The following is a 27,447-nucleotide window of genomic DNA, read 5'->3' on the forward strand; positions in this document are numbered from 1 at the left end:
TATGGAAACCTCTCATACTATGATTTTCAGTCATTCATTTCTATACGCCTTGCCCAACCATTAAAAAAAAAAAAAAAAAAATCCCTCACAGAAACAATGAAAATAGGATGAAAGGAATTTTAATAGGAGAATTGAATGATTGTTATTAGAGTACTCTTTACAGATTCAATTTTGAGAAATGAATAAAGTAAATTGAAGAATTTGGTTAGACAAGAGAAAAAAAGGAGAAAAACGGGTCTTTGGTGTATATGAAAGCAGTATGTCATAGCTTCAACTAATATCAAAGGCAAGGAAGCAATTAATCATGAGTAAGTTATAGAAATAAAATGAATGTGTGCTCATCTTGTAGAAATGTCAGTTTTGCTTGATGGCACTGCCCATTAAGGAACAGAAATTTGAAATCTGAAATACTATATTATAAATTCTGTGAAATAGCTATATTTTATATAAAATTCAGCCAGCTAGTTTTATCCAGAAGTTGAACTTCACTATGGCTAATTTAAAGGAATCACTGATCTCAATGAATTGCTAAAGTGTTAGTACAGCTATTGTTAAAATAGGTAAAATGTCTTCAAACTACTGAACTTGCTGTTTGAGCCTAATTCTAAGCTCTTTTTAAAATGTTCTTTCTTCCCTCTATGTTGAAACTTGAATGGAAGTGGGTGGAGAAAGACATGCCAGATACTGATTTTGCAAATTCCTTTAAGAATTGTGATTTGATTCTTCAGAAAATTCAGCACAAATGAGGTAATTTCTTTAAAATAAAAGTTGTATGGCTGCAATTTGCATTCCATTAATCTGGTCTTTTAAAAGTTTCCTTTCTCCCCTCTTTCCAAACTGTCATATCATACTATCATGTAAGAAAAATATTATTTCTTGCAGAACTTTAGAATTAGAAGGAAAATTACAGCTACTCTAGTCAAACATTCTCATTTTCCAAAAGATAATCTGGAGGCCAGAGAGTTTACACGGACTGCAAGGACCCAGCTTACATAACAGCAGTGCCATTTCTAACCAGGAATTATATCTTGAATTGCTCTCTGAGGCCATAAAAGTATCATTAATGAGTCCAGTGGGAAGGATGTGAAACAGTAGGGAGTGCTGGACCCAACAGAACTTACAAGTCCATATGCATGAGTTGACCAGTGGGTAAATACATCACATGTGTAAGAAACTGGGTAACCAAATTCAAGCCCTGTGATCATAGCATACACCAATGTGATATACCATATTGACTCTCTATTTCAGCTCTTTTGAGATTTATGCTGAAAATAAATTAGAGAAAAAAAAAGAAAATAAATTAGAAGATGTTCTGCATTAAACCATTGTCCAACTATTTATATTTCCCTTTGTGTCGACACACATTTGAGGTCAAAGAAAGTGTGGAACTATATCTTAGACTAAAATGAACAAATGTTTTCCTTTCGTTTGGGAACTTAAATATTTCTAATGAGCTTTTTTTTTTAAATTAGTATATACTACACTGTTATTTAAAGGTAACTGATAAATGATAATTGAACTTGAGTTTGTTCTATATTGCTACTCCATATCTGGATATATATATTTTTTTAAATATTGTGTTTCCAACTGTTCCCATATCTAAAGTGTTTTCCTTTTCTTATTTAAGATTTCCTTATCTGTCATTTCTGGTTATCCATAATTTGACTCTGAACAATTTTTATTTCTTCCCATTAACTGATCTCTTCCCAGTCTGATCAATCTCTTTATTGCAAAAACTTCCATGGGTTTATTATCAAGCTTAAGTCATACTTTGCACCATTCCAACAACTTAGAGAATTGCTTGGCTGTTGCCTCAAAGCCTGCTTCTTTAGGAGGTTAATCCCAATACTCATTCCTTGTGAAACCTACACTGCTCTCTGTGTGACTGTGTCCCCTGACATCTTCTTCCAAATGACCTTCACTCCCATTTAAACTACAGCATTTAGCACTCCTATGTTTCTTTGTTTGTTTGTAGATTTCGTGAAGATAGGAAATATGCCTTCTCCTCTCTATATATTTTCCATATTCCGTATGTCTAGTCTATTTTTAGGTACTTGGTCAAAATTCAATAGAGCAAACATCCTTTTTTTTTTTTTTAATATTAGGGCTCAAAGGGATTCTGAAAAGAAATATACGATCTCACTCTTTTGATAGCTTGGAAAGCAGTGAAGACCTGGTAGACATGATAACTGAGCTGATGCTGTTGAGTGCACACTTGGGATAAGAATCCAGTCTCATGAGTACTAAGCCAACACTTTTTTCACTATCTACTCCCTCACTCACAATACCCAGAGATAATTAAGAACAGAAGAAAGAGTAAGGTGCCTTGAAGATTTGATGCACATTCTTGTCTGGATACAAGACACTCAGGCTAGACATCTGGAATGTCAGCTCTTAGCTCGTTCAAAACAATACCACCTGAAATAAAGCAACAGGCGGTGAGGAAAGCTGTCAAGTCCCAATTTGCAGTTTCTAGTAAAGATCACAGCAAAAAATAGACTCCAGCTTCAACTTGTCTTTATTTCAACTCCTCAAGGGCTCAGCACTAGCTAACTGCTGGAATTCTACACAAGCACGTTGACCAGCTTTATGCTTGCTTCTCCTCCTGCCTGGTTACCCAATTAGTTCCTTGTTAACCACACACCTGCAGTGTCTTTCCCCTCAGGCTCTGCTCCTCTCTGTGTAGCTTTTAACCCCTTCTGTACACACTGTTTAAAACACTATTAAGGTGCCCCCATGGATGCCTGACAGAATCATTGGTGCCCCCTTTGTTGCCAAAGTAATTAGCTTACAGGGACATCTCATCTAATATAACTGCAAAATCAGGAATAGATCAAACTCCCCTGCCTGTGAAAGCTGCTGTGGCCCTGGGAATGCAAATGTTTTTGGTCCAGGTAATCAGGTAACACAGCAAAGCAGAGAATGTTTGAAACAAGATACCCAGAGATTTCAGTGAAAGGAAAGAGAGGAAAACTATTGTTATTTCAAACCTTTCTGAGACCCAGAAAGAAAGTCCCCTGGGAAGACAAAAACAGGGTGATGGGTCAAGGAAAAACATCTTATTGCTCAGCTAGAGGCTTTTTCACAGCTGCTTATGCCTCAATGAATATCCGAAACTTGGAAAGCTGATGTGTTCAGGAGGAATGTGTGAGATTGTGCACTCAGGAAATGAAGGTATAGGGATGACGGGCACTTCTAAGAGTGTGGAATGGTGATCAAACATTGTGTCTGCTCACAAGCAGAATTGACTTAAAAACCAGAACCTAATTAGCATTTGCCCACTTTTTTCAGATCCTCCAAAAGATAAAATGATACTAGGTAATCTCGGTACTTTCAGATTCCATGATATAAAAATCTTCACTTGCATAGATTTCTATCTTCATTATTAAAGAAGAAAAATAAAGATTCAAACTGTAATAAGCAAAATAGCAGCCTACTGAAGACCAAGAAACAGTAAGGAGAAACCTGGTTATTTCAAATAAGAAAAACTTTCAAACATAATTTCAGAGTCATGAAGCAATTATAATCAGAGGAAATGGAAAAGATAAGTGCTAGACAACAAATGCAAACTCTCATCAATTTTCAAAAAGGAGAAAAAGTTAGATTGTAAAAATTATAGCTCAAGGGCTTGACGTTCTTAACTAGGAAAATTGTCTAATTGATTATTCGGTAATTGTTTTGTCCATATTCAAAATATCAAGAAGTGAAAAGTGGAAACAGTGTGTTTGCAGCAAAAAATAAATAAATAAATAAATAAAAATAAAAATAAACATGCTAAAATAACTTTTTTTTTTTGGATCCTTTTGCTAGACTGCAAAATCTGGAAGTTTCAATAACAGTATTGCTGGATTTCATCAAAGTTTCTCTCGAGGTAATTTTTTTAAAGATGGGGGAAAACATGTCGAGCATTTGAATAAAGTCAATGGAGGTTGAACTTTGTTTCTTAAAGGATGAATATTAATCCAGAGAGATTTTAGAGCTGTGTAGTTTCTTTCCAAACATAGGTGTCAAACGCCTGCTGTGTGCTAGAATTTGAGGAAACAGCAGTGAGCAAGCTCCAGACTGGCAAAGACAGGCCCTCCCATCATGGAAATTATATAAGTTTGACTAATTAAAAACTGGGTGGAGAAATAGAAAGTAATTATTAAATCCTGAGATTTTACAAAGTCAGATAATCACTAAATCATCAGAGATTTCAGGTTAAAAAAGTTTAGGCTAGAATGATACATTGTACCTGTAAGTAAAATACCTAAGGATAAATGTAAATATGGAAATCTATTTAAAAGCAAACTTAGGCATGCCTCTTGAAGTCTTGAAGTTTTGCGAGTTTCCTAGAGGGGTTAGAATGTGATTTATCCTTTAAAATAGTTAATCAAATCCTAAATTTTATAAAGTTCAGTGCCCCAAATAAGGAAACATTAACTACATTTGAGAGTTTTCATTTTGTTTGGGGCACCACAGTTTTAAAGAAATATAACCAGCTAGGGATAATTTAGATAGGTAACGTAAGACAGTAAAATTTCTGGAAAATCTGTTATATAAAACCTAATAATTTGAAATATTTGGGTATGAAAGCAAAAAAGAGTAATGCATTTCTACCAAGAGGGTAACAAAATTGTTAAATAGGAACAAATTTATTCTCAAGTGAGGAAGATTACAAAGATACAAAGTTGTACTGATAAGGAAAAGTATACATATTTACCCACCACAAAAAATAAGAGAGGGCTGATGTTTAAAGTGGTAGCTGCCAAAAGTGACCAAGTACACTCTGAATGGCAAACTGTCAAGAATATTTTAGAAATGACTTAAGTAGAATTTTGGCCTAAGTGATATCCAAGATCCCTTCTAATATTCTAATTCTAAATTTATAAGACTGTAGTGAAAATATTTTCTTCTGCATGTCTGGCTTCAAATGAATGTTTCCTCCTGAATTACTATTCTATAACTACAAGAGATGAACAGTTATTAAGTGGGAATGGTTTCTCCAATTCCTCTTGCCTCGATCTATGGATATTATCATCTTAGAGTCCAAATCCAATAATAATTGAACTTAGCATCTCAGTCAAGCCAGATTTTACTTAGTTTATTGTACTTTACTCAAACCAAATATTAACTTATGCCTCCTATTATGAATCTGGATGCTGCTGCCTTTGTCTCTAATTTTTGCTAAAAACTATCTAAAATCATTGCATTCTAGCCACATTTTAGATTTTTAGTCAATTAAGCTGCAGTTTATTTTAATCTTTAATTTATGCTATACTCAGGATCAATGCAAATTTTCCATTGTTTATGATATATTAAGGTAGTTTCAAGGCGATCTCTTGTGGTTCATTAGATTAAGGATCTGGTGTTGTCACTGCAGCAGCTCAGGTTGCTATTGTGGTGTGGGTTTGATTCCGGGCCCAGGCAAGCATGACCAAAAAAAAAAAAAGAAAAGATACTTTCAGAGTGTCATGACACAAATTCTCAGACTTCCTGAGATCTGAATTCCAGAGATCCCCAGAGACTGATATACTGCCTCCTGTAACAGAAGAGGGCTTCTCCTGCCTTTTGTGGGGGTAGGGATCCTTCTACCCTCTCTTCCCTCATCTCTAGAAATGCTTGTTATCTTTAATCTCTGTGATTTTACTAGACTTCTGATGGACAAATATGCTTGCTTTTTCTTAAACTATCCCCTCAGCAGCATTTAGAGGAGAGTTTTTCCCTGCTATACTTAGTTACCACCAGCCCATCTGTTTCTCATCTTCCAATATTTTGTAGACATCATTAGTCTAGAATCATTTACTATCTTGTTCTCCTTGTCTACTTGGATTTGTATCTTTACTTTATTACATTGTGATTTCAAAAGGAAACAGTATAAGCATTTGACCTGACAAGTTAAACCAGAATTCTCATACTTTTTAAAAAATGTTCTCTCCAAATACTTTTGAATTTTTGTTTCTATTGTCCACTTAACCATATACTGCCTCTTTTTATTTAAAATTTTTTAATATTAAAATAACAGGCAAATGAATCCCAATTCCAGTGTGTGTGTGCATCTGTTCAAGAATTATATGTGCTAATAGTTCTTTTTTTTTCTATTTTTAATATTTTCTAGATATTGCAATTGTACTATTTTTATAAGAAAATCTAATTAAAATGACCAAAATAATTTTCTATGCATTCCATTACTGTTCATTTTTAAGTAATTTAAAGAAAATAGTTAACCCAACAAAATGCATTGCATTAGTGTTTATATTTAAAAAAATTCAAGGTGCACATTTGAATTAAAAAATATTGAGAAAAACTATAAAATAAAACAATGTATTATAGACCGAAAGTTTATTGGGAATAAAGTACTTTAACATCTTTGCAGCATCAGGATGCAGGTTCAATCCCTGGCCAGGCACAGTGGGTTAAAAGGAATCTGCTTTGCTGCAGCTGTGGCTCAGTTTGCAACTGGGGCTCAGATCTGATCTCTGGCCCTAGAACTCTATATCCTTTGGGGAGGCCAAAAATAATAATAAAAAAATTAGAGTGATTAAAACTTAGGACTTTGTCATTGTTAAGGGCACCATACTTCTTTTAAGAATATTTGTTAAAAATCTAGGACATTTCCTACAGGAGCACAGGGATGTGAAGTTAAGGCCTGACAAGCTTGGCTCAAATGATTTAGACTTTAAACAGTTAACCTTCACCTTCTAATTTCCAGATTTGGGTGGGAGGGTATTCCTCAGGGGCTTGTGAGCACCAAACTCCACCCACCCCCTTAAATTCTCTAAAATAATCCTTGGATTTGTCCTTGGTGGGGGCCTGAAGCTGTAGGATCCCAGGGGAGGATTATTGTTAGCACTGTTATTTAAAAACAGAGTAAACAAAAAACAAAGAATTCACTATAAGGAATGTACTGTCTTGAGTTTTGAGATAGGGGGATTCAACTGGGATTTTCAAATTTATATTGCTGGTTTTGCTAACCGAACAGATGTGGATTAAAAACAAAAAAATAGTGGTTAAATGGTATTCCGTAAAGCAACTTTTCCTTCCCACTGCACGGGCCAAAAGTGAGTAGATTCAATTTAGGGGATAAATTTTTGTGACATTTTTTACCACTTTTGCCAGATCAAGTACATTTTATCTTATTTGATCTCATCTATTCCATTCCATTTTATTTCATGACAGGTCACTCATGACACTTTCCCACAGCCTAAGTCATTAACTCTTTGGATAAACATTTTAGTATTTACTAGCAATATTTAATATATTTAAATTGGTGATTTTAATCTCTATAACCAAATTAATCACCTTTTATGTATGTACAGTTATGTCTTATATAGCCTTAAGCTTTTCCTCCTCCAGACTTCCTCAGAGATGAGTGACATTTCATTAAGTAGTTTTAGAAAGACATATATTGATTTTTTTGTTGTTGTTTATTAAAGAAATTCATATTTATGGTAAAAGTTTTGGAAAATTCAGTCAAGTACATAAAAATATAACTGTCAATAGTCTTATTGAAACTGGAAGGAAGGGGACAGGGCACAACCTTTAAAAGAATTACATAGCTGATAGGGATGGAGTGGGCACAGGTAGTTTTAGAAGTCCCAATAAAGGACCACAGATAATGAGGAAAATTTAGGGGACATTGGGAGATCATTGTGAGTAAATAAATTGCTCAAAAAAAGCCATCAGAACATACCAGGATTGCTTGACTTGTGGAAGTGTGAGAATTGCCTCAGGTCTTTGGATGGGGGATGGGATGAGTCCTGCATTCAGATTCAGACCAAGGAGGGGAGTTTGAGGACTGCTCATCTGCTGATTTAAATACACACTTTATGGACACTAAGGAGGAGCTGCTACTCCCAGGAAGGAAGAGGTGGGATCTTCCAACTCCCACTCCTCTTGAATGATAAAACTGTAGCCCACAGGATCTTTGGGGCAGAGCCTCCTTGCCTGCCTGCTTGCATCTCTCGCAAGCATCCTATCCTAATAAATCTATTTCTTGCCTATCTCTCGCTGAATTCCTTCTGCGTGGAGACAAGAAGAACCTGAACCTCAGTAAGTCCAGACACAGAGTGAGTGATTCTAATTTAAAACCTTGGGTTTACATCCCAATCTGGGTTTAGGCTGGGTTTGAGTCCTGGCACACAGGTTCAAGTCCCAATCTGTGTTTTGGCTAGGTTAAGGCTGTTAATACTGTCAGTTTCATGGCCATTGAGGGTGTGATATAAACTGGTTAGAACCAACTAGGCCCAAGATGGCAGAAGATTCCATTTCAAGTGGACTTTGAGCTTCATTATATGCTCACTGTAATATTTTAGCATGCTAAACAACATGTCCACTGGTGCCATGACAGTGCTGAGGTCTACTATAAAAGGGCAAATAAATGGGCGGTGGCCCAATTCCAGGAAATCCCTGCCTCTTACCTGAAATCGTTTGAATAATCCTCCCACTCCTTAATTTATGAAATTACCCAGTCCATAACAACTAACCATACCATATTTCAGAGCTACTCTCTTCTTACCTTTTGAGATGGACTGCATTTGGTTTATGGTCTATGTTTCTCTCTCAATAAATTTAATTCTTATCTGTGACTTTGCCTCTCACTGAATTCTTTCTGCATGGGGACACAAAAAACCTGAGCTTCAGTAAGTCCTGAGACCAGGCATGTGATTTCAATTAAAAGACAGTGGATTCAAGTCCCAACCTGTGGGTTTAAGTACCAATCCGAGTTTTAGCTGTGTTTGAATCCCATATGAGTTGTGTAGGGTTTCATTACTACTTTCAAAAAAAAATCCATTGTTGAAGTTCCTGTTGTGACCCAGCAGGTTAAGAACTCGACCATGAGGATGTGGGTTAGATCTCTGCTTTGCTCAGTGGGTTAAGGATCCAGCATTGCTGCACCATACTTTGCAGATGCAGCTCAGATCCCTAGTTGCTGTGGCTGAGGTGTAGACTAGCAACTGCAGCTCTGATTATACCCCTAGTCTGGGAACTTCCATATGCCACAGGTGTAGTCTTAACAAAAGGAAAAAGAAATCGATTGTTACTGTATTATAACATTGTAACACAATGGGACTTTTTTCTCATAAGGAGACAACTTATTATCCCTGCTGCTTTATAAATTTGGGCTCACAATCTATGCAATTTTCATCCTGCTCTTTGAAAATGTATATATTGCTTTAAAAAAAAAAAGATTTCCATTATATCAGGAAGGAGCATTTTCCTTATATCTGGACAGAACAATTTTTAATGTAAGTATCTAATTATTTATTTTATAGTTTTTTTTTTTTTTTTTTTTTTTTTGGTCTTTTTGCTATTTCTTGGCCGCTCCCGTGGCATATGGAGATTCCCAGGCTAGGGGTCTAATCAGAGGTGTAGCCACCAGCCTACTCCAGAGCCACAGCAACGCGGGATCCGAGTCGCATCTGCAACCTACACCACAGCTCATGGCAACGCCGGATCTTTAACCCACTGAGCAAGGGCAGGGACCGAACCCGCAAACTCATGGTTCCTAGTCGGATTCGTTAACCACTGCGTCACGATGGGAACTCCATTTATAGATTGTTTTTATTTTATTTTTTAACCATCTTTTTATTTATGAGCATTTGAATTATTTCTGGTTATAACTGTGTGTGTGTATGTGTGCGTGCATGTGTGAGTGCATGCATATATTGTAGCAGAGGAAAAATAATTTTTCCTCTGCCTTCCTAGGTTCTTGGCTAAGACATCCCTGTAATAATAATAATAATAATAATAATAATAATAATAATAATAATAATGTATTAATAGGAGAAAAACAAACAGAAGTTTAATAACATGTATGCTTTCTGTATACATGGGAAATATCCAGGATAAACTGATTAACTCCTTGAAATGGCAAGCCACAACATTAAATACCATATCCAGCTGAAGACAAAAGACGGTATTGGGTTTGGGGGCGGGCACGGGTATAGGAAGTTATTAAGCAAAGCATAGTAAATAAAGGGAATTGTTGTTATGCAGACTTAAGTCCATGCCATTTCCACTGACAAGTTTCTAGAAATTTAATCATCCCCCTCTTCCTGGTACAAAGAAGATAAAGTGGAGATATCTTTTATAAATGCAAATGTCTCTTATAAAAGAGTAAGTTCTACTACATTTTCAGAGTTTTTCTGTGTCTATTGTTTCTTAAAAATAATCAGTTCAAAATAATCCTTGTGCCAAAGAAGCCTATTTGAGGTGGCAAAATTCTGGTCCATTCACACAGATACACACACATACACATGCACACATATACACACACATATACAACATACTAATGAGAGAGAGAGGAGACAACAAAAGAGACAGGCAGAGATAGAGACCTATCTCATATTACAAAATAAAGATATTACAAAATAAACAAAGATTGACAGAACGAATAAAGGCTAGCCATTCAGAGCTTGGTAAGGCAAATGAACCAACCACCATCAATTATGTTTTGGCGAAGACTCAAAGGCAGGCAGAGGAGTGTCAAAATTTTGGAGGGAAAGAAATGATAGACTTCAGGTCGGGCCTGATTGGAGACATATCTCAGCATGAGGAAGCTATGACTCAGTCAACCAGAAGAAGGCCATCCTATGTGACTGGTTAAGGGTAAGTTTGGCTTTCTCTAGTTGGTCCTATGTTGGAAGTGGGGACAAAATGAGAAAGCTGTCAATTATCAATCAAGTCCTGCCTAGCATGTTGGGCCAACTGTTACAGAAATTACTGATTGATTTCCTGGACTGCTACTTTAGATTGTAGCCTTACATCCTACAATTCTTACTAATGATTGGCTTCAAGGTTGGTAATCGCAGATAAGAGGTTAGTTTTGTAGGTAGGTTGCTGCAGGTCATGAATCAGTTTTATTTTATATACAATCTGGCTTTGGTTTGTGCATTTGGCTTCTCAACATACACACTCCATTAAAATAATTCAAATGCACATGGAACATTTACATAAATTGATTATATACTGGGTGACCATAACAATTTTGATAATTTGTAATTGATATTATCTAGACCTCAACAAGTGATAAAAATGTGGTAGGTTAGAAATTAGCATAAAATCAGCATAAAATAGCAAAGAAAAAAGGAGAGGAAAGATAAGGAAAAGGTAAAGGAGGAGAAGGAGACTGGTGGAAAAAGGAAAGGGAAAGGAAGGAAACTGGCATCCACAAAAGCTTTAACAGCAACAAAAGCTCCACACTTTGGGAAAGTAATTAACACTTTTAAACAGGATTAAATAAAAATAGAAATTATATTTAGACATAATGGAAGTGCCACATGTCAACATTCATGGAATCCAGATAAAGTAGTACTAGGAGTGAATTCTTATGTAGATATTAGATAAGGTTTCAATGAAAATCTGTGCATGTGATTTTTTTTCAAACTTATTTGGCTATATATATAAAGGACCATTTTAGAATAATGTGAAGAAGCATTAAATAATGCTTATCCATATTCTCCATTTTTAAAATATTTTGCCACTTTTGTTCTATCATTCTCACATGTACATATATTTACCTTTTCTACAGCATTTCTGAAACAAAATTGCATACATTATGTCATGTAATGCTAATTCTCCAGGGTATATTTTCTATAAACAAGGAACTAACTCAAGAGCAGTTGATAAATCCAGGAATTTAATGTTAATAAAAGAATATCATCTAACCATAGCCATATTCAAATTTCTCCAATAGTCTCAATAATTTTCTTTACACTAGCCATATTTCCAGGATCCGATTTTGATTATACATTGAATTTCATAACTATTACAGGACTCATAACTGTGATAGGACAGGACAGGACTCTAGATGGCACAGACCTTTTCATATAGAACTGCTCTGTCTTTTTGTCTTTTATGAAATAGTTCGATAAATAGAAATAGTCTATTGAGTTTGTGGTCTGTCTTTTACTTACGTTTCCTCACAATTAGATTCAGGTTATTCAGGGAGTTCCTGTTGTGGCAGAGCAGAAAAAATCCTACTAGGGACTGTGAGGTTGTAGGTTTGGTCCCTGGCCTTGCTCAGTAGGTTGAGGATCCAGCATTGCCATGAGCTGTGGTGTAGGTTGTAGATGTGGCTTGGATCTGATGTTGCTGCAGCAGTGGCTCTGCTGGTAGCTGTACCTCTGATTGGACCCCTAGCTTGGGAACCTCCATATGCCATGGGTGCGGCCCTAAAAAAAAAAAAAAAAAAAAAAAAAAGATTCAGGTTATTCATTTTTACTTCATCAGGAACAAAACAAAGTAATGATGTAATTTCTCATTTCACCACTCCAGAGTGTTGTTTTTTCCCATTTTTAATGATCATTTGGTTAGGGTGTGTCTGCCATGTTTATTTAATGTTTATTTAATTTTAAAGTTTCTCTTTTGTTATAAATGCTTTTCTTAAGAGATACTTTGAGTCTATCTAAATATCCTATTCCTCATTAAATATTTGCATTTGTTAATAATACATATCAGAATCATTATGTCTATGATGATTACAACTAACCACATTTTTCCGTCTGCATATATTAGTAAGCATTCCACTGTAAGAAAGAGCTTTCCTTTCACTATATTTATTTATTTGTTTGTTTATGTGTATAAGTAAGACTGGATTTTTACGTGCTGGATACATATTTTTGACGATATATTTTAAGCCTTTTTAGGGTAATCTTCTTGCAAATAGAGATTCCTGAAGTAAATGCATGAAATTGAACCAATTTGCTTTCCAGAAAAGCACACTTTGGAATTCTTATCACCACTTATTAAAAAGCTTACCTTACTATATTTTCTGGTATTTGAGATTGGTCGATTGCATAGGTGAAACATGAAAACTGATTGGTATTTTATTTCACAATTTGTATTTACTAACTATATTGCAAGTTTATTTCATATTTATATTGGTAGGCTCACTTATGTCTTTCTTTTGGGGGGGACTGTTGGTATTTTTCTTACTGATTTTTTTAGGATACATACTTTGACATACAGTTGTCCTTAAAATATCTTCTCCTGCCAATCATACTTGTGTTGCCAATATTTACAAAAGTCCCTGAAGCTCTACTTTACCAGCTGAGGAAGTTTCTCTAACCCTCCTTTCAGAAAATATCAGGAGGATGGCCAGATTCCAACTCACCTGTCTGAAACCTAAGCCCCTGGTGACTTATTTACTGTTTGCAACCTGATGTCTTGTGCAGACAGAAACCTCTATAGGACCATCACCTGGCTGCTGATTTGTGTTTTACCCCTGGACACAGTAACTCAAATTAGCTTCAACTCTGTTTTGTAGCCTGAGGATAAGTCCTGTTTTAAGCCCCTTATTCCCTCCAGGTACAATAGCCTTGGGTTCTGTTTGTCTTGAAGGGAAATTCTGACAAGTAAAAGATACAATTGGAGGAATACAGATTGTCGAGGCCTTTATGTTCCAGCTAAACTGGTGAGTGTTTCATCTAGATTAGTGGTTCTCAGTGTGTGAGCATGAAGCTTCTCAGGTGGTCAACAAGATCAAGACAATTTTCATAATAAAACTAAGACTTCACATTTCTCCTTCACTCACATTCTTTAGCAAGTATACAGTGGAATTTTCCAGAGATTGTGATTTCTGATATTGCAGTAGATTGAAGATAAAAACACATATGAGAATCCAGACAGTGAGTCACTAAGCAAATCTGCAAAATGTAAAACAATGATAATCTTCTCTGTAGAAGTAGCTATTTTAAGAAAAACAAAGTAGTGATTTTGCATTAAAATATGCTCTTAACATTAGGATGCAATTGATTTTTTACATTTTTAAATGAATTATTTAATTTTTAAGTTTAATATGGAATATAGTAAATAACAATAAAGAAAACCCGCATGAATGAAATCAGCAGTCATAATTTTAAAATTAAAAGAATTCTGTCACCTTTCTGCTGAAAAGCCATCTATAACTACACTCCTAATAATTGTTAGAACTCTACACTGTGGAGACTGAATCATGCCCCTATGAGTCGCCTCGGCACAACTCACTTTCACTCTGGAAATGTTATTTACACTATCCTTCTTTCGGATCCCCAAAGGAGTCAATTTTTTCCAGCTAGAAGGGATTTATAGATGCTGTTCCTTTTGTCAGGAACATTTCCTCAAATGTCTTTTTTTGGCTATCTCATCTCACCTTCTTGGAAATAGCACTGCCATATTCCTGTCCAGTCTTTAATTATTCTCTCTCTCTCTTTTTTTTTTCGCACCTTGTCCTTTTCCATATAGATCTTGTTAATTTAATAAGCACATCAGGGAGCAAAAGGACTTGAACGAAACAAGTTCTTGGCCATGGCTGATACTCCCGGAGTGACAATCTGCTGTACCACTCTCTCCTCTCTCTACTCTCCCTTGTTTTCCCAAATCCTGAGGAACAGAGAACTCATTGTCTTTCCAATTTCAGGAGAAACTCAAAACTTCACTTGCAAATAAGTTTTCCATGATGTTGATTATATTTAACAGGAGAGTTCTAAAATTCTACTAGAGTTGATGTCTTCTGTACAGTCTTTCCAAGTACATTTAAATCTTTTTACACTGGATTGTAAGCATCTAAAAATAGGGGAAAAAGAAATATATGCCAAATATATACACATATGCACCCCCCCACACACACACACTCAGATGTCATACTTAGCCCACAAATACTCTGAAATACACTGTTTTCTTATCAAATGTATTAGGTGATTATTTGTGATTATGTATAAAAAATCCAAATGTTGATAATGTTTTAGCTATGTTTAGCCCTGTCTCCATCACCACCATCATACATCATTTGCTAATCAAGAAGTGACCACGATGAAAATTTGGTAGAGGATGAGTCTGGGATGCTATGAAAAGGAAAGTGTAACCAGATGTAACAAAATTCTTGCTGGATCTCTGACTTCTGAAATGGTAGATGTTTTAAATGGAAATTTTAAAACTTTTAAAGAAGACTTGGCTTAGAAGATTGAAAGGAGGGAGAAAATCCACTGGAGGGAAAATTCTTTAAAGGTGTAATTAAAGATGCAGAGAATAATTTTCTGACTTGTTCATAGATTGCTGAATCACTCACAGTGTTTGGAATTGATTAGGATTTCAACAATTCAAACTATTCCAGAAGTATCAGAGAATCAGATCAGTTGTCACCAGAGTGGGTTATAGATCCACTTTGAAGAAGAAGAGATCTATTTTATACCCTTTTCCCTTTTGTATACTCCTTAGTTTCCCATTCAAGAAAGTACATACATCCAGGAAGCTCAGTACTTTCATGTTACCTGAGGTCATGCTGGTCATGGAGAAAAGTGATTTGACCCATTTCCATTAAGGTGTAGATAGTTTTGGTTTTAACTTCTCCTTGAAAAAATTTCATGTTAAAAAACAGACCAGATGAGGACCTAAGGGATTCATGATTCTTATCAAGGCCAGAAGTGATAGCAAAGAGAGGTCTACTGATAAGAGGTCTACCTAGTCCTCTCAAATGACATATACAGGTATTTACTATTCTTCCATCTTTTGCTTTCTTCTGTACAAAACTCTAGTCAGTTGACAGGCAAGCACACTCTTGAGCAATGCATGAGACACATATATCTTAGTATTTTTGTTCAAACTGCTTTCTCTACTTGGCAGGTCTCTATGGGTAATATGTCAGTAGGAAAAAATCTAAGTTTTTGAGTGAGAAGTGATAATGAATCCTGCCACTATCTCTCTAACTTAAGCTTCCTAAGTAATCATACTTTTACTGATATTGTTTCCTCATCTGGGAATGAAAATAAAAGGTATTACTGTGAAAATCAGCAATGACATGAATGCATACAGTAGGCAGTTCATAAGCTATTTATTTTGATAGATATTATAGTTGTACAATAAATAGCACAGTTAACTGAATGTGATTAATTGGAACATATAGATCTTTATATACAGCATCAGATTCTGCCTCTGTATATAACGTATTAGATATATCATGCACAGTATATAGGCTGCCACCATTTCCTTTTCTGTATTTGTTAAGCTAATCTGTCCACTTGGTTACAACTTTGTCCAATCAGAAGGGACAATGATTATAAACAAACAGGGAGGTCATCTTCCAGCTATTATCAGCCCCATATTGAATTAAATTCAGAGTTAATATTCAATAAAACTTCTTCTTTGATGTCATCATCGATACCATCCATTGTTTATAACATCTCCCTCACTGGATTCCCATAGCATTTTCACATGTCTACTTTATTCTGATAATTTAACACTTTTTAATTAACCTATTTCCCATTTTACAATTTCCACACACCATCCCCCAAGTAGACTGTAATCATTCTGAGAACAGGGAGTATGTCACATTTCTTTCATAACTCATAATATCATGGGAAATTGCTGTACCTGAAAGATGCTTCAAAATGTTTGTTGAAGTTTATTGAAATGAGTTTGTTAGGAAGGGGAATGACACTGACATCATTATCCAGTCACACTTGAGCCCTCTTTTCATTCCCAACCTGGTAGGTGCTGCACCCGGCTGGTGACACAACCATAACTGCAAATGCATTTGCCATTGGTTTGGTGATTGTGCCACTGTGCCAGAATAGAAAGAACTTTTTTTTTTTTTTTCCTAATGTTCAGTATAATAGGCTCTCCTCTTCTGAAGTGGGATAAGTTTCCCAGTATGATTGCTTTTGAAGAGGAAAATTTCTATGAGAAAAAGATGAAAAGAGTTTGTTCCTGCTCTGACTGCATTTTTTAATCATCACTGTTTGCCCCTCCAGTGCATCTGCCCATTTCCAAAGCCAGCCTTGTGATCTGATGCACCATCGTGGCTAAATACAGTATATCATTTCAGCAGGCTCTTCACATTGTGTTATTGTTAATGATGCTTTTTATTTACCAGAACCATAGGCAATATGATATTACTTTCATTCAGTGAGCCCGGCAGGAGAATTTTTAAAAGTGTAATGCATTTGCTCTAATGTCTCTGATGAGGTGGATCTGGCCTGGAAAAACTCCAAGTCAGACAATTACAATTTCGCTACCTATAATTTCCACCACCCCTTTGAAAGCTTGCAGTATTCTTCTCCTTTCTCACTCCATACATGTGTGGTGTTTGCTGAACACTATTCTAAAAAGAAAAGAAAAATCAGCCCCTCTTGTCTTCCAGGAGGTGAGGGGAGAACAACCCACAATTGAAAGATTAGAATGGAAACTTCTGAAATTGAAGGGACATCATTGAATTTTGTCTATTTTTCCCTCATTTCTTCAAAATCCATGTCCTTTTTTACCTGTTTTTCCATGACCCATCTTCTCTCACATTTAGGTAAACCATATTCTCATGCTATTTTTATTTTCCCAATAATAAGAACACATGATCTAGTAAAATCATTCATGCTAAATCTATGCATTATGTTTCATAATGTGTCAAGAGGAATTTGAACTTTATAAATGATAGGTACTGGAAGGGGCAAGGCATCACAGAAGGGACAGATTTCCAAAGGTAAAAATTAGAACCCATGTCTGTGAGAAAAGAGATCCTCTCAAGTGTAGAGTACAAGAGCATGCCCCTAAATTCCCTCTCATGCTAACACATAAGAACTGTTCTGCTGTTTTAAGGAAGAAAGAAATACCAGATGCTACATTTCATTGTCTCTAATAGGTTACATTAGCATACAAGGCTCTTTGCACATAAGGTGTGACAGGGTCAAGAAGAATGTTTTTTAATATAAGAGGTCCCAGAATTGATCTTTTTTTTTTGAGTAAAAGCACCTAAAGTCAAGTGATGGAGGTGAATGACTAAGCTGAGGAATAGAAGAGTAGTATCTGAGTGCAAAAACGTATGACCTTGAGATCCATAAAATAAGATTAATTTTAAATTCTGCCTGGTAGAATTAGAAGGGATGCCATGGGAGTGAGTCAATCCTTGTATCATGGTTACATAGTTACATGAAAGGATGACATTTAAAGGGAAACTCTTCCTTGAGTGGGTAATGCCCACTTCAACGGTGTGGAACATTTTTTAAATGGATGCACATGATGTGCTCTTTCTCTTTTCATAGGTTTCCCTTCCTTTTGGGGACTTGGATACTCACAGCATCCCCAGAGTTTATATCAGCCCATCAAAATGCCTCATCAAAGCTCTACTGCAGAATCACATGCAGTTTACCATCTAGGCAATTGCTCAACTGACAATGAGAGCCGACATCACTGTAATGGAAGAGCCCAGCATGTATTTATGGAACATAATTCACTCTATAATATTATAGCTGTCAAAGTTGACTAGTGTAGATTTTATTTTATACATTTTCCTTTTCTCTTCCTGCTATGCCTTGATTTTGTTAATTCTATGCAGGTTTATGGGGAAGTTTGCTGTATATCACAATCACTTTTCTTTGCTTTCCTGATATTATTGACAGACACATGCCCCTTTAATCTGAAATTATTTGAGGCAGGGCTGAGCAGAGTGATGCACTTCTCTGCTTACACTGGACTCAGAGCAGAGCCAAAGTGACTCTTAAGGGAATTGGCCACATACCAATTCACACTCTGAAAGTGGGAGTGGGAGTGGACAAAACCACCTCAGTCTTTGGAGGTCTAGAAGGTGAGCACATTTTGGAACCAGGTGATAATCTATATTTTAGAAGTCTTGCAGTTTAGGTACTGGCAGAACATAAATGGAAACATTCTGAAAGAGCATACACACTTGGAAGGAGTGATGCTATTAAAGGTAAGAAAAAAAATGGTATTAAGAGACATTCTCTGTTTTGAGTTCCTTTTAAATGGAATCAGTGAGTCCGTGCTTAACATTTGGGCTTATATTCAAAGTTACAATTCTTTTGATCACATGGTTTGACAGTCATTGCTCTTGAGGTTCCCTGATCTCTTGTCCCATTTTGGCAGTAAACTTGGTTCGTATTCTCAGTCTAGTATTTGTGCTTGTATTACAGGCTTGGGTTGCTATGACCTTTGAACACTGTCATCCCTCCACTTTTGCTGTTTTCCAATTGGTTTTAATACCACACACACACACACAAGCCCACTAATGACAGATTTGAAGTCCTTGCCTTGAAGTGTCTTGTTCCATGATTCTCTTTGACAATCAGAGTCCTCCTAGATTCATTTATACTGCCTTTTCTAACTTCACAATTTGGTTAATTGTTCTTATTTTTTAACAGCACTATTCGCCAGCTTCCTCAACTTGCCCACTGCTTTTTTTTCCCCTCAGAAATGTAATCCATAATTATAGAGTAGATCCTACTAGACCAACTACCACTAAGTAGTCCTAACACTAGTCTTACTAGTTCTACTAGTCTCCTACCTATTAGAGCAAGGGCTGACAAACATTTTCTCTAAGACCTGAGCTACTTGATGTTTTATGCTTTGTGGGCTGCATATGGCCTCTTTTTTTTATCCTTTGCCTATTTTTCTTTGTATTTTGGGGTTTGTTTTTACAACTCTTTCAAAATATAAAAGAAAAAAAAAATCTTAGCTTAGGCCATTCAAAAAAACCGGCTGACTCCAAAAGGAAGAACAAAAATGTACTCTTATTCTATAAAGAGGTCAAGAAGACTGAGAGATGAAGAATCATTACCACTAAAAATTAAGGTTATAAATGTGGTAATTTGGGGACAGGTAATTTCACTAGGGAAATTCTTTGCAGAGTAAATGCAATCACTTTCTAACTTTTCTGTTTTGTGTGAATTTTATCTTCTAATTCAAGTAGAGTCTATATATCCCTAGCCTTCTAACAAAGAATTTAAATAGTCCCAAGCGTGTGTTCTTTTCTCTCAAATCAAGTAGAGCGTGTTTGTAGTTCCCCTTAGAGAATAAGCCCATATTGAATTGACTTGGAATGGGACTGGACTTCAGGAGTATGCTGTGATTTGAGTAAGGATGTGCACTTAACAAGCCTTGGGATAAGATGACCTTTCAAAGTGCTTTTCACACTCTTGGTGTTCCTGTTCTTCTCAAGTTAGTATTTTAGACCCTGGTAGATTTTTTTTTTCTTTTTGCAAATTCATATTTAATGGAGGATATTGACACCATAACCTATGTTATCTGTCACTTGGCTTAGTCATATTGGCAGACAGATCTTTTGGACAAGTCTTTGCAGGAGAAGATAAAATAAAGGAAAGCAGAGGAGAAGAGGGAGTCAGGAATGTCCCAAGATAGTGGGGAAATGACCAACAAAAACTCTCTGGCTAAAAGTTTGCTTGACTGAATTTCCTTCAAGAACCTCCAATTTTTAGTAATAGGGTTGTTGGTTACTAAGAATCATAAATCTATTCTGATATCCAGAGAGGTGAATGAAGCTCAGGAGGGACCATAATATTCAAGAGATATTTTGCCTTCACCGATATTTAAATAGCTGGGCTAAAGATGGTCTACCATTGATCTATGACCTAGGAGATATCTGCAGTCCATTATCAAATTCAGGTAAAGTATTATCTGCTAAGAAAAATGTTCCTTCCTAGTTTACTGAAAAAATGATTCAGAAAACACACCCTATATTCCCAAGCAGAGGGATATATTTCCTTGGCTTGATGAAACTTCTCTGAAGAGAAAAACTATGAATTAATATTACTCAATTTTAAAGGGCATGGGCATGATGAAATAATGGGGGTATGTGACTCAAAAGGATTCTGATTCTTGCAACAGAAGGTAGGTCATTTGAAGAGTTCATCTGAGATTTCTGAGACTATATACTCGGTGTCTCTTTCAAGAATGAGTTATTTGTTACCATTTAAAAAAATTCAGCCAGTGCTTCAGATGATCTTTCAGTTTTCTGGCATTCTTTTGATGCTTAGCATAGGGCTTGTCCATTATATGGATTTAAAGAGATTGGCCAACTGATTAAATTTTATCCCAGTGCTACCCATGGACCTCATAAATCTCTTCCATCTGAAATTTGTCACCCTGGAAACATGAAAGTGGGAAAAGGTGATGTAACCCCCCTTTCCCTGCCTTAGTCACTAATTGTTATTGCATCAGTTACAAAGATTTATTTTTTTAAATCAGTCATGATCAAACAATCCCTTTAAGTAGTTAGCCTTTCAGGTTGTTTTCCCCTTATTTCTGAAAATTTGTCTTCTTTCAAGGTGTTCAGAAAGAGCCAAAGAGAGACAGTGGGATAGTCTAAGAAACAGACCAAAAAGGTCATAGTTTAATTAATAAAAAATATGAGGAATACCACATATCCTCACACACAGGTACAGTCTTTCTCACGGTTGTCTATTCTGAAATCCTAACCAATAGACAGATATTCATGCATTTGGAATGCTCACATCCCAAGCTCTAATCAGGTGAATAGTACCCCAAAAATGCTTTGCTGAAAGGCAGAAGCTAAAGGCAGAGTTACTGGAGAAATTTCACATGGAATGAGAAAGAGGAATGGGGAGTAAGGATTTGAAAACAAGGTAAGGTATTCCTTTTCTTTGTTCTCCCTAGTTAAATATAACTTTGACACTATGCTTTTAAAATATTAAGCCTTAGAGTTCTCATCATGGTGCAGTGGAAACGAATCCGGTTCAGCTATGGTGTAAGTTGCAGACACAGCTCAGATCTGGCGTTGCTGTGGCTCTGGTGTAGCCCAGCAGTGGTAGTTCCAACCTGGGAATCTCCATATACCACGGATGTGGCCCTAAAAAAAATAAAAAAAATTTTAAAAATAAATTAAATAAAATATTAAGCCTTTAAAATGTTTTCTGGTATTCATTTAGCACAAATGACATTCAATTTTACAAGCTAATGGTTTATGTTTTAAATCAATGAACAAAAACAGTGGAAAGTGATCAGAAGCAAACTTCCTGATTGTTGTAGATTTAAATTTTCCTAACTTTCCAGGCATTCAAATTCCTAAATTGTCCATCTCATCACTCTGAGACATTCCAGGTTAGTTTCTCGTTGTTTATTGTGTTTTACTGGGAATTCTACACCTTTAGGTAACATAAGAGCAACAGGAAAACCAGAGGGCATTCTCTTTTTTAACGACAGCCAAACTCTAAGAAGATGCTCATCAAATAGTTGTGAGGCCTTGAAAACATTCAAAAGTCATTGTCTTCTGTGATGTGTAGAATAATTAAATGCAAAATCAGCATGACATCAGTGGTAGATAATTTCAGCCATAAAATGCCATTGTCTCACATTAACTTGGGGATTGTTGGAGGTTTTTGTCTCCAATGCACCAGAGTACAAAACATTGTGACGTGCTTAATATTTCTTCCGCCAAGATGTCCACTCTGATTCCTCACCCTTTACAGAGTTGTTGATTTCATCCTGCATTTAGCTGCCAAAAAAGCGATTGCGTGTGCAGCACCAGTAACAAAGTGAAAATGAATTATGCATCAGAAGAAACTGCATTTGAGTCAAAAAACTTAGACTTCAGCATCTTCAAATTACAATATGATTTAAGAAGGAATACATTTAAGGAGATAGCAATGGACTGAGGTGAAGGGGTCAGCATTGGCCCGGTTTAATATAATTTAGTTTTCAATTATTTATTTTTTAAAGAGCTACTAAGCACACTGAATCTCTTTAATGGCAATGTCAAAAGTATGGAGACTGGAGAAAAGCCATGAATAATAGTGACAGATTGTTATGCATGATAATGTTATAGGGCTTCTGCAAAGGGAAGCGTTCACTGGAACAGGGAGCAGCTTGCTGTGAAAGCAGGGACAAGGTTGCCTTCCCTGAGCTATGAAGACTGCTTCTGAACTCCACTTCCTCTGAGATCTACCAGGCTTTGTCAAAGAGACTGTTAAGCCAATCTGTCCATAAGAATCCTGCAGTCTTTTGATAAGTGGAACATATAATTATTTAAATTGCCCACCTTTAATTTTATTTACAATAAAATTGGTTCAGTAAAATATTCTCATACATTTTGAGCAGCTGAGCAGTAATCAGAACAGTGAAAAGCACCCCCAGGACATGGGGTGACAATTTGCCCCTCCTTCAGGAAATCAGTCATCAAGTTAATAGAATTGCACCAACAGGTCAAAATATAAAAAAATATGTAAGTATTATAGAGTCTGATGTAAATGAAAAGTATTTACTAATACAGAGGACAAAGGAAAAGATCCTAGTAAAGTAGAAGAATCTGGGTACATTTGGGATCCCTGTTTACCCATCAACTCTCCAAGAGTCCTGCTCCCCTCAACTTACTATTTATGCTTGTTCTCATGGAAAAACAAAACTGGCTAAGAAGAAACCTCAGTGCTGTGTTTTTCACCTATGCAAAGTAATTCACTTCCTCAATGATCAGTTTTCATCTGGGTAAAACGACTCTGACTCTGTCAAATTTTCATTTGGCCACACCTACAGAGTCTTTTGGTCACTTTGAAGTATTAGGATTCTCATTCCCTCCCATTGCCATCCCATTTCCTACTCCTCCTCCCCTGACTTAGAACAATTTGCCACGCCAGCCTTGTCTTTCCTAGCTTAGTGCCAAATGACAAAGTCAGTGTCATATGGAAAAAATAAAACAAAAACCAAACAGAATTGGGAGTCAGGAAAGCAGATTTCTAGTCTTGGCTCTTAAGTGTTTATTTAGACAACTTTGAAACTTTGTTTTTTCAACTTTTAAATGAACAGATTGGTAAAATCAGTGGTTTGAAAGCATATATATACATACACACATGCACGCACATATACATTTATGCACACATATAGCTAATCCTTCTAGTAATAAAAATTTTACCTTTCAAAGAAGATTTCTTTCACAGATCCCAAGTATTGAGAGGCAGAAGCAGAGTCATACTATCTTGGGGCAAGAATGATGAAGCATGATGCTCAACTTTCTTTCCATTCCTAGTGTGCCCCCTGAGCACTCTGAAGAATCCAGTCCTAAGGTCTACAAGATAACACAGTTTCTAAAGTTCTTTCAGGTTCTAATTTTCTTGGGTTTCCTGTCATCCCCTAAAATATTTTATTCTTAACTCTTCCCATCTTTAAACTTGTTCTATTACAATCTGCATTTTTTTTTTTGCAAAACACAGAAAAAAGCTAAAATTAAAGGAATACATAAGAATACAATTTTTGAAAAAATGAAGGAAATGGTTCCCAGTTGCACATCAAAATGGTTCTGAGTGATTCCCTAACCTGTACAGGAAAGACCAGTTAGCCATTATACAAAAACTTCATGCAGAAAGAAAATGTTGGAGAGGGTGTGGAGAAAAGGGAGCCCTCCTTCACTGTTGGTGGAATGTAAATTGGTACAACCCCTATGGAAAACAGTATGGGGATACCTCAGAAAACTAAATATAGAACTACCACATAGCAATTCCACTCCTGGGAATATATCTGCACAAATCTTTCATTGAAAAAGATACATGCACCCACATGTTCATTGCAGCACTATTCACAATAGTCAAGATATGGAAACAACCTAAATGTCCAATGACAGATGAATGGATAAAAATATGTGGTATATGTTATGTGTGTGTGTGTGTGTGTACACACATACATACAATGGAATACTAGCCATAAAAAAGAACAAAATAATGCCATTTTCAGCAACATGGACGGAACTAGAGTCTCTCATACTAAGTGAAGTAAGTCAGAAAGAGAAAGACAAATGCCATATGATATAACATATCTGGAATCTAATATATGGCACAAATGAATCTTTCCACAGAAAAGAAACTCATGGACTTGGAGAATAGACCTGTGGTCACTGGGGGGAGGGGGGAGGGAGTGGGATGAACAGAGAGTTTGGGGTTAGTAGATGCAAACTATTGCATTTGGAGTGGATAAGCAAAGGGAACTATATCTAGTCACTTGTGATGGATCATGGTGGAAAATAATGTGAGAAAAATATGTACATTTTTAATATGTATACATTTCATACACTGGGTCACTTTGTGGTACAGAATAAATTAAAGAATACTGTAAATCAACTATAATAAAAAATAAAGATAAAAATGGATGGCCTATCCTGAAGCATAAATCTGTCATCTAAATTTTTCTGACCACTGCAAAAGTGACCAAAACTTTTGTTTGATTTTTGTGGTGTTTGTTGTCCTTTTCTTGTGATGATACAAATGAAGGATGGCAATCACTGAAAAAGATTCATTCCTATCCAGTAGAATATTTTCAATTACAAATTTAAAAAAATGGTTTCTAAAGAAACTATAGAATTTCCTAAACAAATTCAAATGTAATTTTTCTGTTTAAGAAAGTAGGAAGAAAGACTAAAGCTAATAGTAATACTAAAGGAAGGATCCCCTTTTAAGGTCACTGAGTGTTTGGAAAAAACATGTAGCTCTTCCCCTGTTGAGGGTTTTTGCTGTTGTTTTTCTCCTGTCTTATAAAAATTCTCTATAAAGAGATTTACTCACATTGTCACAATCTTCTAGTTTGCATCCCCACTCCATATGAAAAATCTCACCAATTCAGATTAGGGACTAGTTTTAATTCTCCAACTACTCATTTTTCATTAATAGAAGGAGAGGACTTAATATGTATAGTACATTTTATAGGCAAATTTTGTCAGTCAACAGAAGAGTGGACACTAATTGTGATGACTTTTAATGTTACTGAGGCAGACAATATCCTTGTCAGTATCTTAAGAATTCTGGAGGTAGAGTCTATAGCACTATGGATCTAGTGAGGTCAGCCATGGGTGCTTAAGCCCTGAAATTCAACCCCTGGAAATGCATTAACAAGAGAAGGCAACGTTGGAAAGTTTTGTTCTTTTTGGTCCTTGGGAAATTGATGGGGGTGGGGAGACTTTTCTCTTTTGCTCTATCTTTCTAGGGCTTATTTCATCAGCATGTTTTTAAAAAGTGCCTTGAATGCAGATGGCTCCTTCCTGCTGAGCTAGTCAAAGTGCTTTACATACATTATCTCATTTGTCCTCCTCTAATCCTCAATGTTTGATAGGTGTCAAAGGAATCAAAGGAATGTCCTTTTTTCTTTTTCTTAATTTGTGGGGGAGATCAGCATCACAAAAATCTAAAGTACAGAAGAGTGATTTTTCAAGATGGCAGCCAACTTGGGAATTCCCTTATAAATCAAGAAAAAAGAAAAAAAAATTATATTTGATTTCCTTACTGCTGTTCACCAATAGTCTACTCTCCTTTTCTTTCCTAAACCACAAAAGGTTACATTTCTCATTTTTCTTGCCTTGTTCATGAAAAGCAAACACAAGTGATCCCATTCCCCGGGTGAAAGACCCCTTGGTCCTCCAGTTCCTTTTGAAACTGACAGCACTAAGGGGCTGAACTTAGCTAGAACACAGTTTGGGACTTGAACACACTTGCTGAGATTTAAATCCAGTCTAAACCTAGGTTGGGACTTGAACCCACAGTTTTAAATTAGAATCACTCAACTGGTGTCTGGACTTACTGAGGTTCAGGTTCTCCACATAGAAGGAATTCAGTGAGAGACAAAGTGATAGGCAAGAAAGATTTATTAAGATAAGATGCTTGTGAGAGATACAAGGAGCCTCTGCCCAGAGGATTAGGTGGGCTACAGTTTTATCATCCAAGGGGTGTGGGGGTGGAAAAAGTCTGCCTCTCACTTTCTGGGTATCTCCTATTCAAATCATCAGAAAAGTGGTTCTTAAATTCCTGCCCTTGGTCTGAACCTCAATGAGGCCTCATCCCATCCCCCACCCAACGACCTGAGGAAAAGCTCATGCCTCCACTAGTCAAGCAAGCCTGCCTTTTTGATGGCTTTATTGAGCAATTATTAACTTACAGTGATCTCCCAAAGTTCCCTGGATTTCCCTCTCTATCTATAGTCCTTTATTGGGACTTCTACAACTACCTGTGTCTACTCCATCCCTATCACTTTCTTCTCCATCAATAGGTACTGTGGAGCAGAGCCACCCCTGAACTGAGAGAACACACAAGCATAGATGGGATATCTGTGTGAAAGAGGAATACAGAGCCATGGAGATTTGTGGGATATCTGTTACATCAGTATAAACCCAGCCTGTTCTCACTGATACTTCTTATTACAGCAACAATTAAACATAATAGAATGATAACACTCTACCATTTAAAATGTATTTGGAATCATAGAGAGTACAAATGGACCAGAATGTGCATTCCTATCAGGCAAATAAGTTAATTCCAATCATGTAGATTTCTACAAAACAATGAAGTAAGCATATGCTGCTACAGGGTATTATTCCTATACTTTTCCATAAGAAAAGCAATAAACCGTACTGATTATTCTTAATGTAAAAATAATGCCTGTGTGAGATGAAAATAAATATGGAATACAAAAAAATCACACTAAATAAAAATAATCTATTCAGGAGTTCCCATTATGGCTCAGTGGAAACAAATCTGACTGGCATCCATGAGGTTGCAAGTCAACCTCTGGCCTCCCTCAGTGGGTTAAGGGATCTGGTGATGGGGGTGAGCTGTGGTATAGTTTGCAGACTCAGATTGGAGCTGGTGTTGCTGTGGCTGTGGCATAGGCCAACAGCAACAGTTCTGATTGGACCCTTAGCCTGGGAACTTCCATGTACCGTGGATACAGCCCTAAAAAGAAAAGAAATCTATTCTT

At 36.3% G+C, this 27,447-nt stretch overlaps 1 long non-coding RNA gene across 6 annotated transcripts in view; it reads left to right on the forward strand.

Moving 5' to 3' along the window:
• The window catches only part of LOC110261200 (uncharacterized), a 174,157-nt gene that overhangs the window by 21,585 nt on the left and 125,125 nt on the right, over window positions 1-27,447 (forward strand). For 2 of the 6 annotated variants that reach the window (XR_014805158.1, XR_014805157.1), the window contains exons 3-4: window positions 660-747; window positions 3,811-3,871. The exons of the other annotated variants lie outside the window; for them this stretch is intronic. This is a non-coding gene — a long non-coding RNA (uncharacterized LOC110261200). The remainder of the gene's footprint in view (window positions 1-659; window positions 748-3,810; window positions 3,872-27,447) is intronic. 6 annotated transcript variants of the gene reach the window in all.

Source organism: Sus scrofa, chromosome 6 (assembly GCF_054392235.1).
Source record: "Sus scrofa isolate SSC_HxYL_T2T_F1_AM1 chromosome 6, Sscrofa_HxYL_maternal_Yorkshire_Landrace_v2.0, whole genome shotgun sequence".
In the NCBI taxonomy this organism is placed as follows: Eukaryota; Metazoa; Chordata; class Mammalia; order Artiodactyla; family Suidae; genus Sus; species Sus scrofa.